Genomic DNA, 18700 nt, shown 5'->3' with positions numbered 1-18700 from the left:
GTGTACTTAAGAATAACGCGAGCGGATAGGTGTATACAGAATTCTGATCCTTCCACAGTAACGGTCTACAGAGCTGTTGCGCAGCTAGAAATATTACTTTTTTTTTTTGGGGGGGGGGGGGGAAGTGTTGTCCCCAGAATGTCTTATCATGGTCCCCTTGGCGTCCTTCGCTTGAAGAGATGCTGTCATTTTTGAAGTGTTCTATGATTTTGCACGATAGGTTTAAATAAAGAATTGAGTAACTGCAATGTTCCATACGTCACTTTTTATAGATAATTGCAAAGATAGTCCAGTTATAAGTTAGTCTGACAAGAAAGAGTAAAGTCTTATGAGTACAACAGTAAAAAAATTTGATCAAAATCGGACAAACATTAGGGACGTTATATGAAATTGTGAATTTCCGCTAATTTCTGCAGAAAAGCTCTCCGTACAGTTGATATGAATTTGAAAATGAGTGAACCAATGATGTCATCAACTCGCAATATTCATCTGGTCGTATAGACAACAACAGCAACAACAAAAATGACGAAAGACTGGGCCGTAATCGGTTTCAATGAAAGACTGGAAATTTCAAAATTCTATTTACAAACTATATGGCAAGTTATTAGGGGATGACATCATCACTTCACTCTTCTCATATTCATAATTACAATATTAACTGTTCAAGAACAGTTTCCTAAAATATTAGCGAAACTTCAAAATGTCATTACTTCTTTATTTTTATCCGATTCTGATCAAATTTTCATTGTTACAATGAGAAAACTTTTACGTTTTCTTTTTAGACCAAGTATAAACTGCACTGGAATTCCCTTTTAAGAATCGGTAATGCCATCATCCTATTAGTCCTTCTGCACAGTATGAAAAAATATCCCCTGTAAAAAAGTATTTTTAAAAAAGGAACTAAAATACACTGAAAACAGCGAAGAAACACAATGTGGAAGGATTGAGGTCCTCCTCTGTGAAATATCAAGCAATAATTTCGACACCAACATTATGTGAGTGGAATTATTCTGCGTGGGTTAACGAAAAAAAAAACCGAACAACAAACAAAACCCAACTCAGGGTATATGTATATGATTTACTTTCGGATCGGCTACTCACTTATTTGAAATGTAATAGAAATTGACCTGCGCGGAACGCGGCGGAGTGTATTTCGAACTATGTCATCCATAAGCCTGAGTGAAAGAAATTGCATTTGCATTGCAATAAATGTGACTTTATCTTCTGAGTGGGCAGAGGTCTTAATAATAAAGAGACGGCCGCCGCTCAAGGGGGGAAAAGTATTGGTGGCTCAATATTTTGACTTCTGAGTTCATTCTGTCCGGTGTGATTTAATGGTAGCACTTCCATTTTTCTTTTTTTTCTTTTTTTTTGGTGGGGGGGGGGGGGGGGCAAATCGAGTAGAAGATAGGAGGAGTAGTTTCCAGAGTATTCGGTTCATCGTCGTGATTACAATTAAAAGCATTCCATCAAATTCCGTCAAAACGTTCCATCAACAAGTATTGATAAATTACAATGTAGGAATCGGGCAACCGCAAAATGCCTCAAAGATTCATTTCTTTTTATTGGAAAGAGTCCACATGCCATACAGTACTTTTACCCCTCATTGCGGCACACTCAGCGAGGCTGAGAAATAGTTTTTTAGAACATGACGCTATTCTGTATCCACCTTGTACACATTTGAAACCCACAGAACTGTATCTATACCATATACTCTGAAAGGTTTCTTTACTTCATCATATTACTGTTCTAAGCGTGATTTTGCAATAGCAACAACAATACGAAAAAAGCAAGTTTACTTGAGAAGAAAAAAAAAAACCCGGTTAAAGGGTGTGTACAGTTCCGGTCGAGGTGTAGATTTAGCTTTTAACATTTTGCGAGATATTCAGAAACCACTCTATGAGATGTCAAAGAGCATGCAGTTCTAAGGGGTATCAAAAGTTTATTCGATGAAAATCGGTTTTGAAATGGCTGAGATATCCAAAAAACAAGGTGAAACAAAGAGATTCTAATAAAGTTGGGGCATGTCGCCTTTTATTATTAGCATTTTTTGGATATCTCAGCCATTTGAAAACCAATTTTCATCAAATAAACGTTGAATCCTTCTTAAAATTACATGCTCTTTCATATTTCATAAGAGGCTTTTCATTATCTCACTTAGGAATGTTCAATTACCTTACATAATATGCATATTTTGCTTTTATGACTAATCATCCCTGTTCTGAGAAAAAATGTTCAAATTAGAGTTTAGAGAATTTCGAGTTTGTGGCCACTTTTTATGTATTGCCACGGCTCTGTTTATTAGATTTAGTCGATTTTAAACATAATTCTATCTGCCATGTGGTCATGTATGTACTTTAAACGCATTTATGTGTTTCGAATATTCCACCGCTTTTGGTAGAAGGCACAAATGAATAAAGTTTATATTCATTCAGACATTCAACTGCTATCCATAGAATGGCTCATTTGCAAATGGACCTCATTTTATAGCAATATATTATCTTCAATTGTGCTGGGTTTTAGTCATTCTGTTTGGGTATTTTTTTAGTGTGTGTGTTGTGTGTAATCGAAAGACATTTCTTTCCCGTGGGCGTAGTTTGAAAGGTCATTCATTCGGTAAGTTTTGATAACGGCAAAGCGTTGCAAAATGTTACATTTGAAAGCAATCAACTCCCTATTTGAAGGCCCAAAGTGTCTCCGAAACTTCAGTTGTACCCGGCGATTAGCGTCTTTAAAAACAAAACAAAACAAAACAGAACGAAACAACAACAACAACAACAACAACAAAAACACTCGGAAAATTTTAGAGACGATCATCTCTACTTGGGTTACCGATGACATATCACGTCTACCTGACAGCGTGTGGATTTTTTTTTTGGGTTAGTTCGTTTGTATTACAATTTTTGAATTCACAGTAGCGTTATAGGGGCCTACCTAAAAACTGAGCAGACTTGTGATAGTGAATCGTGCAAATGACACAACGTGTCTAGGTAATGATTAATGAGATGTGCTTGGTTGATGAGCCACTGTTTACTGCTATAAACAGCAATTGCTCTTTCCATTAAAAGCTATTTTCGTCTATCAATAAACAGCATGCATCGCGTGGTCCATATTGATTCACCATATATCCATAAAACATTAGAATTGTATACGCTCGACATCAGTGATTCTAAGCTGATATACCTTGTTAAGGGTCATCAAAGGATACTCTAATTTTGGAAGACAAGATCTCGTTTTCATTTCCCCTCTTACAACCCATCAAATTACTTTACGTTGTTAGGGACAGTATATTCCTCACTTTTGACTCCAAGGGGCTGGGGTAGAATCAAGGGAAGGATGCCGCATAAGATTTGACCATTTTCGTGGATATGAATTCACGTTTTCGATTTAAGCATATCAATCTATTGCTTACATTCTTTACTTTTTTCATTTACGCGACAAAGAAACCATTGCAAATCGAATCAATCCTCACACAGTCCTTAACTACACACAAACACATGCACCCGCCCGCACGCACACACACGCACACACACACACGCACACACACTCACATTTTTCCCAAATGGTAGTAAGTCATTTATATTCAAGTAATAGAAAGGCAATACCATAGACTGGTTCGCACACACACACACACACACACACAAAAAAAAAAAACAATTACCATACAAACAATTTGTCAGACGAAAACACAACAAAGCACTGAAAGCAATCTCCCTAGCAGCAACAGGTACTTACCTGCTGTGTTTGGGGGACAATATTTTGGCTGAAGGTGTGGAGCAGGAACTATCAGAGCGAAAAATTCAACACGTCGGGCATCAGGCTCATCGTCCCGTGCATATAATCATTGAGACAGTGTGTAATCAACAGCAAATTACAACAGTAGCCTGGGCATTTGAAAGACGGGGGGGGGGGGGGGGTGGAGGGGGGAGGCGGAGGCGTACAACTCTATGTTACGACTTCTTTATTTTGCCCTATTTGCACAAAGTATTTCCCCAACATTGTGTCATTGTGTTTATGAATATTTCATCGATCGCTTACAAGAGTGACTTTAATGACACCAGCGGCTAGGAGACAATGAGTAAAATTAATGCGCGTCACTCACACTAAATGCACTATTAAAAATGTATGCACACACCAAGTCGTGAATAGTACAGCATACCGTGAGCTGTGAGAGCTGACACTGGAACATGAACAGCCATGGCTGTCGGGGAAGAAAAATCTGGTCGTTTCGAGATCAAAGATTTCAGATCCGCCATTTTGCAGTATCGATGGCAGTCGCAGGGCCCTGCTTTTCCATTTAATTGGCATGTGGGTAAGCAGTTAGCGCTGATGATTTGAATATGAGATGTGTTTCGCACGTTTTCCTACACAAACAGCCCGTCAGACCGAACTGTTTTGCTTTTGTATATAGTGCGAGGCAATCTTGCCTCACAGTGTACATGTGTCTTTAGAGGAACTGGTAATCATTACAGGGCGGAAAAAAGACAACAAATGGCTATCAAGTAAGCTGCGGATATAAAGATTAAAAACACTTTGCGTGACATTCCCTTTTGCCAGTATAAAAAGATGTTGTAAGATACGTCAACGTTGACCATCATCGTGGCACTGACAGGGAATCTCGTCTGTGCATCATCCTCATCTCGACAGACACCATCTGTTGATTGCAACAGCCTTTTAATATATATATATTTTTTTCACACACAGAAAAATCACTTCGCAGTTGCATTGGTGGTCGAAAATGAGTTCTAGGATTTTTTATTACCTGTCAGAGAGAAAGGAACCTTATATTCATGCAGATAATGTTATGCAGGTACTGTAAATAGTTACGGAGAACATTGCACGAGATAATATGCCCCATGATTTCTTCATAGTCAAGACGTCATTGTGACCTGATGTGGTAAATTCCCATTTCACTGTACAGATTTGGGCGATTCCTTTCAACATTTGGGCTTCTTTTGGGGGCTACGAGCAGCTGACACTGGACGATCATCCACTACCACTTTGCTGTACTACAAATTGAAGCAAAGCACGAAGACCTTGTCACTGGCATCCCTCGAGAATACATTAGTATCAACCACGAGTGACCCATGACTCGACCGGTTTTACAATGTATGCAAATTTTATGCATGCTTGCTCTTGCTCTTGACAACCACAGAGCTTGCCGGAGGCTTGCCCTACCTGGCAACAACTAAGTGAATTCTTGGCTTTAGAACTAAATAAAATGGAGCAGGTGAATAAAAAACTTCGCTACTAGGTTGTAGGAAAGTAAACATCCATAAATTGTAATAAGTTACCGAAATAGTTTATTGTCTGCATAATATAAGCAAGTTGATAAGCCTTTCCTGCAATAATAAACCTTGTTTCTTTTTTTCTCAGTTGGTTTTAGGCACTTCACTCGTTTTCAAAGTGACATAATGCATATAGATTTACACGACGTAACAAATTATGTAATACATCAATATGTTCAAAGGATATGAACTTGTGTAGAATGCATGGTCCCTCAGTCCCTCAATCAACACTTGGGAAAGCGGCGACACCCACGAGTCATACAGCCCACAAGTCATACTGCTCACAAGTCATACAGCCCACGAGTCATACAGCTCAAAAGTCATACAGCCCACGAGTTCGACACTAAGTAAATAAAGCCCACGAGTTCGACATCAAGTAAAATAAGCCCACGAGTTATACAGCGCATGAGTTCGACACTACACACAAAAGGCTCACGAGACCGACACTATGCAAACAAAGCCCACGAGACCGACACTAGGCAAAAGAGGCTCACGAGACCGACACTAGGCAAAGAAGGCCCACGAGACTGACAGGATGAACAACGCCACCTATAGACCAAATAATTGTATAGGGTGTCCAGACAATGGCATAAGGAAGATATGAGAGATGGAGAAGGAGAGTTGATAGGGGATTACCCCGTCAATTGCCCTCCCTCGTCCCCTGAACCGTTCAAGATTTTTTATTGTGTTTGCGCGTTTGAGCGTGTGTGAAAAAATTTACATAATTCAGTAAAAGTGCATGAGATGTTTCAACATTAATTCCGAAAATGCCAAAACACCCTCGTTTCCCTTTCCGCGAAACAAATACCGGTGTACACCTGCTTAGAAAAAAAGAATAAAATGATGTGGACATTCAGATCAACAAACTATAATAATACCCAGGTGTGAAATGAGGTTTGCAAGAGAATATTTCACAAAATGGTCAATGTTGCAGTGCCCACTTGCCTTACATGATATGGAAGTTGAGTAGTCATCTGCAAAGGTGTTGATTTAGAACAAAATTCACAGAAAATGATATAATCGTCTATTATAGTAGCTTTAAAAAGAAGATGCATCCATGAAAACAGCTATTGTATTTCCTGAAAAATGTACCGTTTTGAGGAGAATAATTTTACAAATACAAGCCACAAATCGAGGTGAATCGCTGCGATATAAAACGTTTTCATCCTTTGAAATGTCATGTATTACAGTTACAGAAAAAATTACAAACTGAACTCTAAGCAGGCGGGTATAAGCAGGAGGATATGATATCTGATAAAGAATACTTAACTAGTGAAGCGAGAAAGAAAAAGGCGAAAAAAACCCCACTTACATCCTGTCCACCGTCTATCTAGAAACTGGGAATTCAAAAGCCTATCCAAAATAGCACGATGGTATCTAAAATCAAACCATACATCGTTCTTATTATTTTTTTCAAACATTTTCTTTTTTTTTGGGGGGGGGGGCAATTTTAATTTCAATTTTATTTTACGTGGGTGTCTGTCTTGTGGAATGACCCCGGGAAAGCATCCATCTAACTACTCTTCATTGAAAATATTAACAATCTTTCTTTTTTTCATTGCTATTGTCAAATACCACTTTCCCTGTCAGGTGGATGCTGATATTGCCAATTATCACTTTCGCTGTCAGGTGGATGTGCTGGAAAGCACCATAATATAAAAAGAAGACTTGAATGGTCATGACATAACTAATGCTTATCTCAGCGAATGTAAAAACCAACATGCCTATTTTGGTACAAATTACCTGTTTCTGCTCATGCGCAAAGTGGAACCCCGAACTGGCTATATCTATAATGTCAGATTCTTGCTTCTCCTGTCGCATGATTCATATGGCAGTTCGAAGAAAAACTTAATTGCCTAAATGTTTTCGTGCCTCGTCAATGCGATCATGTTTCTACACACATGCCCTGCCTTCATCGTATTTTCTGTTCTGTTGTGTTTTCTCTCTGACTAACTTGTTCTGCCTCGGTTAAATCACTCCGTTTCTGTCTCAAACGAACCCCTTTTCTTACATCTAAGGGTGTCTACTAGCTGTTGTCTAAACTGGAATCATACTTTGCTCTGTTCTTTTTTTTTTCATTCGGTTCATTCGGTTCATCAAAGTTCATTCGGTGTAATGCACTTGGCCTCCCATCACAATGATATTACGGTTTTAACACTTTTTTGTCTGAGCATTTTGCTGTCACCTTCGCCCCTGAGTGACATTAAAGTGTGATAATAATTTCAACATCCCCGTCTGTGGGCAAATGATGTATAATGCGCCCCTCAAATCTTGTTTTCTTCCTTCTACGAACCAACCACAGTATAAGCAGAACCAAATTTATGCACTATTGACTGGTGACCTTGTATATGGACAATATTGTCGTATAATTTCACTCACTCTCTCTCTCTACTTTCCTAATCTGTACTTGAATATTGTCTCTTGCCTTTATTGATGTCAACACAGTGTATTACATCTTCTGCAACGAGTTGATTTTCGTCTCAGTTTGCGATTTGGTCTTGTCCTTCCCGTATCACTACCCTCAGGCAACTTTTTAACGACTTGAACTAGAAGCAGAAAGAGAGAGAGAGAGAGAGAGGGGGGGGGGAGAAGAAAAACAGAACAGAAGGAATCAGTCTAGAAATTGACAAAGAGAAAGAAGCAACGAGAACAATTGTTCAAGGTGACAATGTGCACGCGGGAGGAAACGGAGTTGAAAACTCTGCGGACGTGTTTCGCCTAGGGCAAACCATGTAGATCTCTCACTCAAGGCAATGCGGACGCTCGCTTCATGGTGCATCCGTCACGTCACATCCGCCCTTTCACTATTAGTGGGCTGCTGCGAACAAACACACACACACACACACACACGCAGCACGCACGCACACACACAAAGAACAAAATACGTGTGGGTTGCAAACATTTTTGATAATGAAATGAGAAGAAATCTGAAAGTATGGAAACCTATTAAACTCCACAAATTTCCTTGAAATGAGGAAAGATTACAGATTAAGGCAAATTGTGGAAGGTTCTTTTCCCGTACATAATGTATGTATGTATGTATGTATGTATATATATATATATATATATATATATATATATATATATATATATAGTACGTAAGTAGAGTGTGAATCGCAATATGGCTGACAGTGCTCAACTACTAGTATAGAAGCTAATGTAGTACTATTGTACTATATGTATATATATATATATATATATATATATATATATATATATATATATATATATATATTCTAATATATATATACATTCTGAGACTCATATGGGTATGGCAATGTGCAGAATGCTTGTAATTTTATTTGGTTTTTATTTGGTTTTCCTTTTTCTTCTCTCTGGCAGTTGTTTTGATTATGAACTGGATGCGGGCTCCCCAATCATCCTGCCTAGCTGGTCCTTGCTTCCATAAGTGAATATTTTACAAATGGGAAAAATCCTTTTGAATAAAGTCGGTGAAATGAAAGGAGCAGACAAGTAAAAAGTCGGACCAGCAGTGTTGTGGGTGATGATGATATTGATGCTGATAATAACTGTGGTGACATTAACAATGATAAAAAATAATCGCACAGATAATGACAGCACTGAACAATGTTATTGTAATCGCACCGTTGTCCTCATTTGTAACCTCAGAAGAAAACCTCAAATGCAACTCTCTGTTTCGAAAATTAGTTTACCAAATTTTACAGACAAGGATTCTTTATGAATACCTTCCTATACTAGTATTCTGGAATACATTCCACAATCATAAATTCGTAGATAGAAATAGGAATAGATTCGTAAATCTGGCACGGTTACTCATCGAAGTCCCTCTCAAATAAAAATAGACATCTTAAAAATCAAGATGATTAGAAGCAATAGGTTGTGTAAATTCTTTTTAGTTAAATTGTGTAGGCCTGCATTTTATATATAAGAATTTCATGAAGCTCGTAGAGAAAAATAATTTATCATTACACGCTGTTATGGTACTAATAGTAAGACTAATATCAATAATGAAATAGACAACAACAATGATAACACAGCTATAAACATACGTGATAGCGTTTGTGGCATTTCGTTTTGCTAGGAAATAATGTTATGTGTGTATGTTTGCAGTTTACGTAAAGTGTCCTCAGCAAAGTGTCCTACATGCCCAGAGCCTCGTGGGCGGGTTTTACGCACTCAATGCCTTCGCGTCCGGCAGATAGTCGTCCGGGAAATACTCCTCTGACGTAGACGCTTCCCTACCACCCCGCCGGCGATAATTTTCTGACAAGCGAGGCAATAATCCTCAAGTTTAACACGAGCCGCGTCTTTAACCCTCCACTTCTCGGAAGGGGATTCTGTCCATGACAAAATGTGTCGATCTGGCGGTGTTTGAGTTAGGTCATGAGATAGATTCTTTAAGGCAACTAACTGCGCGGACAGATGCTGTCGATGTGTGGGTGTCTTTCCTTTCCTTTCTGTTTCTTTTTTCTTTCCTTTCTGTATTTCCTTCTTTTTCTTTCCTCAAATTTTCGTCGATGGAAACATTGGTTGTTTTGATTCGGCCACTCACTCAGAAGTTCTTGTTATTATTCCCTTGTTGGGCAGTCGATGGCTGGGTTTATTCACCCGACATGCTTGAATTGATCAAACCACTTTAAATTCGCTAGGATTAGCGATTGCCGTGAGGACTTCTTTATCGGAGCGCCAGGTAATGAAGATAAAACAACGCAATTCTTAATCTGGGAAAATGCACGCAATCGACTTAGTGGTGTTGTTCAAGTATTCGAGATAACGATGATCCGAGATTTTGAAACCCACCGGACAATGATTCTGTCTCTACATTGCCTCTGGTAGGATACATTCTTTTCTCTCTCTTTCTCTCTTTCTTCTTTTATTAGTATGCTTTATCTACTGTCCTTAGGGACAAAATGAAAGTGCGTTTGTTTGTAGGTTGTTGTGGTCTGTGTGCAGTAAGAAAGGGAGAGATAAGTACATAATAAACTCCTCAAAAAAGGTCCTGCAAGTCCAATTTGATGTATCATATTTCTCTTAAAACTACATCATTTCATTCAAATGCTACACCATAAGAAAGTCTGATTGATTTTCTTTACAACGACAACTCACTTGTTTACATTATGCATTCCTGGATTGCACAGTATGACTGAGTATGAGGAAAGGTCAAATGTGAAATGTTGCAAATTAGAGCAAACGTGTTATGTCAAAACAGTATGCCCATTTGCTTTGTCGTTTCAGGGAAGGAATGTGCTTGAAAAGAATGCATTGTGACAATATCATTAGATTCCAGGCTTCATCCATGAATTTAAAACTGCAGTAGTATCTGCAGATTAAAGTTAAACATAAAGGTTGACCAAAAAGTCATCTACTGTCTAGGAAATGGGAGTGTTTGAAAGTGCTCTTATTTCAGCATTGCTCATTCCCATGGCCTTTTTTTTTTCATCAAAACTGTACATTATCAATAGCAGAATTGTTGCGACTTTTCACTTTTGATCTGTCCCCATACTCAGCTGTTTTGCACATTCCAAGAACACCAATCATAGCAAGTGAGGTGTATTTTTAAAGATAACTAATCAGGCTTTTTTGTGATGTCATATCTAATGAAGATAATGCAGATATAAGAGAAATATGATATATCAAACTATAATTGCATAACTTATTTTGAGGAGTTTTATATACCGTATACCCCCCCCCCCCAAAAAAAAAAAAAAATACAACGGGACCCTCCGCAATGATAACTTTAAAAAATAGTGAATCAACCCAAATACAACTTCAGGGTATATGAAACCATAACTTATTACCCAAATCTTACAGAAAACCCCGATCGATTTGAAATCAAATTGAATGGTGTTTTCTGCAAAATATAGCCAATATCTTTTATTTAAAGACTTTGAAGTAGCATTTAGACAATTTAATCATACTGGGAGTTATCAATGCAAAAATCCGAGTGGATTTTTTTAAGGACATACTGTATACATAATATATAATGCAAGAGGTCGATCCAGACCGAAACGAACGCGGTGTCCCATTGTGGAGCATCCAAAAGGCGCTAGATCCACCCCTTTTCAATGGATTTAGCGCCTTTTGATTGAAAGCTCTTCATATACAGACATATAGGCAAGGAGGAGATATAGGAAAAGAGCAGTGATTGAGAAAGATTACAGAATGACTGTAAGAAAAGCCATATACATTGTACCACAATTTAACACACATGTTCTTTATGATATCATAACAGAGTTCTGTTGGCATTTATAGCTCTTTGCATGAGACGTACGCTCATGTGGATACTTCTGCCTCTACATAAAGTAAAGAGACAAAACAAAAAACAAGAAAAAGGAAGAGGAAAGCATAGAATACGATATTTTTAGTCTACCTTATTTCGCCTGTATATCAGAGTTAAAGGAGTGATGTGGTGTCAATGTAGTTAATGATATCGCAATCAAGTCTCCCGGCAGTTTGTTCTGAATACGTTGGAGAGTGTGATATAAATGCGCAGAAGTCGCGAAAGGCCGTGATTAATGTTTGTTCGAGAAATATTTATATGGCCGTACATGAAAAATGACTAAAGACAAGAGTCCTCTGAGCTCAGATTGACAATTCATGTGGTAACTGGGTGCGGCGGGGGTGCTGGAGCACGCAATGAATACTGGAATGATTTATCAGATCACATCTTTAATTCCAATTTCAACCAGATAATGATTTCAACATAGAGTTTCATCTAAACGGAAAATCTAACCCGTGAGCTCTTTAAGCGAAATTTTCTAATACGTCTTCTTAACACTAGGCATCTATTTCAAAGAAAGTTTTTCATCTTAAGCTAGAGGACATACCCTTTATAGAGGTGGATCACATTAAGGCACATTTATGAATTTCAGTGGGGCTTTGGCATTTCTTCACTTCAGCGTACAACACCGCTCCCCCACCCCTATACCAAAGAGGCAAGGAAAGAATGAAAAAAAAAAGAGAATATGATATCCAGGATGGAAGGCAGCCAGTGATATCATCCATACATATGAATATTTCAGTACCATCTTGCACGGATTCGAAAACCTGATATCCCTTTCCAGATTGAAAAAAAAAAACTCTGCTTAACCCTCACACACCCGAATACCAATTCCCATGTGCGCGAGTGAGTCGCCAGTGGTAATGAGGGCTCTTTGCACCCAACGTTCAAATTTTGGATCCCCGAGACCTGGTGCTCTCGATTGCATTGACGCATTTTTCTCTTGAACCCTTTCAAGTCCGTCTTATCATTACCATTGTGGTCTAAGACGATGGTCTTTGCGTTTGGCTGTGATGGGGTTAAAGAGCCCGGTTTGAAAGATCACGAATTGCCCGCAGAAGACTGAATAATCAAAGACGTCCTAGGACATCGACAAGAGCGAAAATTTGTCGTCTCATTTTTCACCGGCGAAAAAAAAAGGAAGTGTAAGCTGGCCAAAACGATGTAAAGTGAGATACTTTATTGCGCCCGTCCAAACCCTGCGATCACGACGAGCAACGTGTAATCTAATATACGAGAAGAATTTCTTAAGACGTCAAGATTTTGTTACGCTGTTTGAGTGAGGAACGGAAAGCGGGAGGGAAGGGGGTTCAAAAAAAAAAAAAAAGAAAGAAAGAAAGAAAGGGGGACAGAAATGAAGAGAGCCGAAAGTGCGCGAGTTCCACTATCTGCAAACACAGGCAACAACTAACCGAAGTATTTTGCCAAATAGGTTATGGGGTTTGAGTATGATAAGGGAATAGTTCATTATCTATTCTCGTAGCACAATGTTTATCTTTTCAAACTTTTGAAAGTTGTGAAGGTCTGTGCATAACAACATACTGATAATAATGTCATATTCGCAATGATGAAATTATTAAGAATTTTCAATTTTCAACGTACAAAACAGTCCCATCAGTAAATACTTGAAGAAGCAATGAATAGGTGTATGTACATTTTGAACAGCTCAAAAAGGACACGCTGAACTTTTGCGAACGGATAACAAATTCAGGCCGCCAGTAGGTTCGACACATTGTTTTCTTTGGGCGCCCATGAATTTGTCGATTTCAAGGTTCGTTGAACCTGGCGTGTGCGTGGCTGTCGGACAGTTCGCGGGGGTCATAAAATCGACTTTGACAAGAGCAAGACACGGACATGACTCTGCCATGCCAGGATTGTATACAAATTGATTCATATCATTGATTGATGGATGAATGCGGCACTTGAATCCAGACAATCCCGTATATTGGCCTTGCCAGTTGCGTCTCTTCAAGAATGTATTCACTGCCCGTTTTCATTTTTCTCTCCTCTCTCCCCCTCTTTCTTAGTAGCTCTCTCTCTCGTCCTCCCGCCATATTCTCTCGCATTCTCTTCCATCTGTTTTTTTTCTTTTCTCTTACCTCTCTCTCTCTCTCTCTCTCTCTCTCTCTCTATCTGCCTCTTGTTCTCTCGCTCTTTCCATTCGTTTGCTTTACTTATTTTCTCTCCCTTTTGTGATAGATGATAATGTTTATCATAACTCTCACCTACTCTATCAACCCCCCCCCCCCTTGTCTCTCTCGTTCTTTTCTGCCTCTCTACTTGTGTTACACAGATGAGAGAAGAAAAAAAAAAGACCCGAGATAGAATGTGTTCCTGAAGTATTGATTGCCATCTATATACTACGAGACACTCACTCAAGAATGATAGGGATAGATTTGTGGACATGAAATATAGGCACCAATCGATACGAGATGGGAAAAAACAGATAAAGCAAGCAAACCGCGAGCTATAAAGGAGGAAGAAATTGAAATTTCCCGTTGAAACCGTCTTCCTAAATTCTATTCATTATGTCCCATTTACTGGTAAGTGTTGGAATTGACAATGAAACGATGATTTATCTTCTTCTTGGCAATCCAACGCGTGTGATCTCTGTGTAATGACAGGAGCACAAACGCGAGAGAAATCCAGAATAAATATCACGTAGAGTGATTTATGCGTTTGTGTGTGTGTGTTTGTGTTCGGTGTGTATGTGTGTGTGAGTGTGAGTGTGTTTCTGTCTGTCTGTGTCTATGATTATATTTCAAATATATTACAAATGTATGTGGGTGAAATCCGCGTAATATCTTTCACCACTATTAACCAACGTCTACTGCAACGATATACGCTGAGACATAGACCTTGTCTGGTTCTCTCTCCCTCTATCTCTCTTTCTCTTTCTCTCATTTAAAGTTTAAAGTGTTTAATCAGACATCTTCAAAATTAAAAGTTCAAATTTCAAATTATTTTCATTTCCATCAAAGAAACAGAGATATCATATACAATGTATAAGCAGAACATATTTGTTATAATTGCAAAAAACATGAATTAACAAAACACGTGTGAAATTGAATAACAAAATGAAGAAAATATAATTGTATTGTATATATATATATATATATATATGAAGAGTTTGTTTGCAAAAACCGATAAGTCCATTTTTTAAGATTTTGAAGTACGGTCTCTGTCATAAAGTACAAAATAATACCTTTTAAATGATATACTGGTCACATAAAGGTACATTTTTGAAGTTATGGTCAAAAGAAGCAAAATTTTTCTCATCATTCTCTTTATTTTTCTTGACCTTTAATCGCAAATATCTCCATTTGACACATATGGACTTATCGGTTTTTGCAAACTTATATATATATATATATATATATATATATATATATATATATATATATTGAATAAGGACGGGAATCAAAATGGAGGGTTCCACTAAAAAGCAAAGCTTGCACGATATACCTTGAAGACTAATTGCCCGAGGTGTCTGTGCTCCTCAGATCTCAACAGAAACAAGCGATCGAGAAGCTTTGTCATTATAATCACTCGGGAGGAAATAGGTTTTTCGGGGAAATTAGTGCCTATCTATCATAGCTATAACTTACGATTTTCCAACCCGGGATCTCAATTTTAATAACCGTCCGTATAGAATACTGGTGCTAAACCTGCACTGAGACATCAAATCATTATGTTGTCGTGGTAAGATGTTAACATCCTACATGACTACATCATATTGCATTCTTTGTGCGAAAAAGAATGGGACTGTATACGTCTTATTCAATCTGATGGGCTGAAGGGTTGACCTCACCCCCCATCTGGGGCAGAAAAATTCGATAGCTTTAGTTGATTTGTCATTTCTTTATATAGGAATGAAGATGATGATGTGCGTATGTGTGTGGGTGTGTGTCTGTGTGTATGCGTTAGCCCCACCCCCCCCATGTTCCATGGCCCATCGTCCTATCATCCGCAACATAAAAGCAAATCATCTTCTGAGATAATTAAAAGAAAGACAAACAAACAAACAAACAAACAAACAAACAAACAAACAAACAAACAAACAAATAAAACAAAACTTATTTTGCCTGGTATAAATCGTTTGTAAAGACATCATTTAATGGCTTCTAGCGAAAACTTGTCCTGTGAAGCAGCCATGAAGAGCAGAGCCGAGGTTCGCGCAGCAGCCCAAACGGGTGCTCTGACTGTGCTTTACAGGCAAGCCCCCGCAAGACCCGAGTCAAAATCGCTTTGACGCTGCGTGCACGTCAGTGCTCATTTACGTCAAGTAAATTCTCGAGCCCTTTGGGCGGTTGGAAGGAATTATACGATTACGGCGCCTAGACGCCTAGCCCGTGTCTATCTTATAGCTGTCTGTCTGTTCCTTGCCGTGTAAGTTAGTCTCTCTGCGTCTTCTAGTTTGTCAGATGACTCGATTCGTTCCCTATTCCTGGGCATTTTAGAAGTGCTTCTATACGGAAAGGGGAGACGGGGAAAAGATCTGGAAGGGGGAGAGATAGTGTTGTGTGTCGCCCATTCTTAATGCATTCGGTATAATGTATGTATATACATAATCATAATTATGATATACCATTGTTTGTGTGTGTATCTATTGGTGCGTAAGTGTAATGATTTGAATACCTAAAATAAATGTCACGTCCACTTAGCGATTTATGGTAATATAAATAATAATTAGCAGTGGTCTCAACTTCACTTATGTATTATATAATCCCTTTATCAGGATGATAAATTATCATTCTAATGAAGGGATTTAAGCATGACTGAAAGTGGGGGAAAACTTTCTAAAAGCACAATTTAAAACACGTTCATATGAATGAATACCAGTGTCATTAATTTATTGTTATCGAAGTTGTTATTCTTCTGACATTCACGTGAACACTCTCGTAGATTACTCCTATAGTGCTAAAGACCTAAGACATGATGGTCCTGATTCATGGAATTCATTATCCCAATAATTAAGTTAAAACCGCCTCTTCGCTGTTTTCTTTTTTAAGACTGATGAAGAAGCATTAAACTGTTGAAATGATTATTAACTATGAATGTTTTACTCGAATGTCAAGACTTGATTATGTTTTCTCTTTTTTTTTTCAAAGCTGACACATATTACATGTAATGGCTCATAATTCCTTTTTACCAATTCAAAATTGCTAGCAATATATCGGAAAGCTTTTCACTTTAACCAAACAAAATTAACCTCTGAACTATGACAACATTACTGCGCAGAGTAAAAATTCCCCGCAATACAATACACACTGTACCGATACACTTTGCATGCACAACACAAACGTATGCAGTTTCCCTTGATATTATACAAAGTGGCAAATCATTTTTATGACCACGATTAATTTTCTGAGTCCACCACACCCATACGTCTGTATTTTTTTTTTTTTTTTTTTGGGGGGGGGGGGTACTCGCTTCAAGCTTATGATAGTCTCGCCTTCTGCATAAATCACAATTATATCAATTTTGATAAGCTAGGTTTTAATCGAATATTATCTACTTTCACTGAATTTTTTTTTTAATAATTTGGCCAATTTGTCATCTATATTACCACAGTCATTATCGTCAACATTTACTTTGGAATAAATGCAGAAAAGTATCTACAAACATAATCATACTTAATAATGTGGAAAGTGATTTGACCCTCACAGACAGTTATAATGAGTTCTCGAGAGTTTCTGTGGTCGATTAAAGCCAAGATGTCTTCACGCAGCTATATATAATATTTACATTGTTCCTTTAGACCAAAATTAGATGTTGGGTAGGATGGTACATTCTGAAACTGAAGTGAATTCTGGGTAGCACCTGCCAGTTCCAACTTTTTACCGTAGACAATTAAGATCACTGACGTTACGATTATGGTGATGGCTGTAATCCTGTAAGCATTGTCAAAAGCAGTTACACACTAGTGTTACACACTAGTGTTATCATCATTCACCTAATTTATTCATTTTCATTGTTTATTTTTCATTTATTTTCATTTTCAATAATTCTCATTATCACCATTGATAGCATTATTACCGTCATCAAAAATGTCAATTTATTATCATGATCATAATCACTATTTGCATTACACTCCTCAGGCCTGGCCTATTGGATGCTGATGCGATTTTACAAAAAAAAAAAAATAGTTCATAATGCATATCAAAAAGATGTTTTTCTCTCTTTTATTCGGTTTTCAAACCGGGTTAGGGAGGAACAGGGCGTAGGTGGTGGGGTCCCCCCAGTTGTTGGATATTTTGTCAGTGATTGGTGCTTGCTTTTACCGCCGCTTGTTTACCGACTGGCGCGGTTTGTCACTTAGTCCAGCCGTCTACACACATTGGAAGGGGCGCAACAAGAGGTCGACGCATCCAGCCGGCGACAAAATCGGATTTTATTCGTCGGAGACAAAAAGTCAAGGTAAAAGAGAGTTCGTATGACTCGCCTCCAACTGGGATAGACAGATCACATAAGAAGAACATGGAGGGAGAGATAGAGAGAGTGAGAGGGAGAGAGAGAGAGAGAGAGAGAGAGAGAGAGATAGAGAGAGAGGGAGGGAGGGAGGGAAGTATAGTAAACTATTTTGGCAAGTTTTGTTGGCCTCACGAGCTGGGGAATTGAACGCTTGTTCATCCCCTTGTGTTTGGCAGGCGACACGCCACCGCGCCCAATGTACCGTTCATGCGTGCAGGCGTAAACACCCACATGGAATAGGTCAGTTCACCTGCACGAGGGGGAGAACAAGAACAGAGTCAGAAACGAAGAGACATGCGTGTAAAGAGAAGAAGACTGAAAAAATGAGGAATAAAGGAATCATAAGACAAAAGATGAGATGACGAGGGAGAGAACACAGAAAAGAAGAAAAACGAGAAGAAATACGAAAAGAGGCGGGGGATTAAGAAACAAGATGAAAGTAGAAATGAAGAAGGAAAAACTCAAAGTAAAGAAAAAAAGAACAGGGAGAAATGGAGATGAGAAAGTAAACGGTAGTGAAAACAGAAAAAGAATGATAAATGAGATCAAGAAAAGGAATAACCAAGGAAAGAAAGGACAACAGAAAATGAATAGAATTGGAATGCCATCGACACTTTAACGGAGATGATGGTGATAATGATGATGATGAAGAGGAGGAGGATATTGATATCGCAAC

This window comes from Diadema setosum, chromosome 18 (genome assembly GCF_964275005.1).
Source record: "Diadema setosum chromosome 18, eeDiaSeto1, whole genome shotgun sequence".
NCBI classification, from domain to species: domain Eukaryota; kingdom Metazoa; phylum Echinodermata; class Echinoidea; order Diadematoida; family Diadematidae; genus Diadema; species Diadema setosum.
This window is presented reverse-complemented; position numbering follows the sequence as displayed.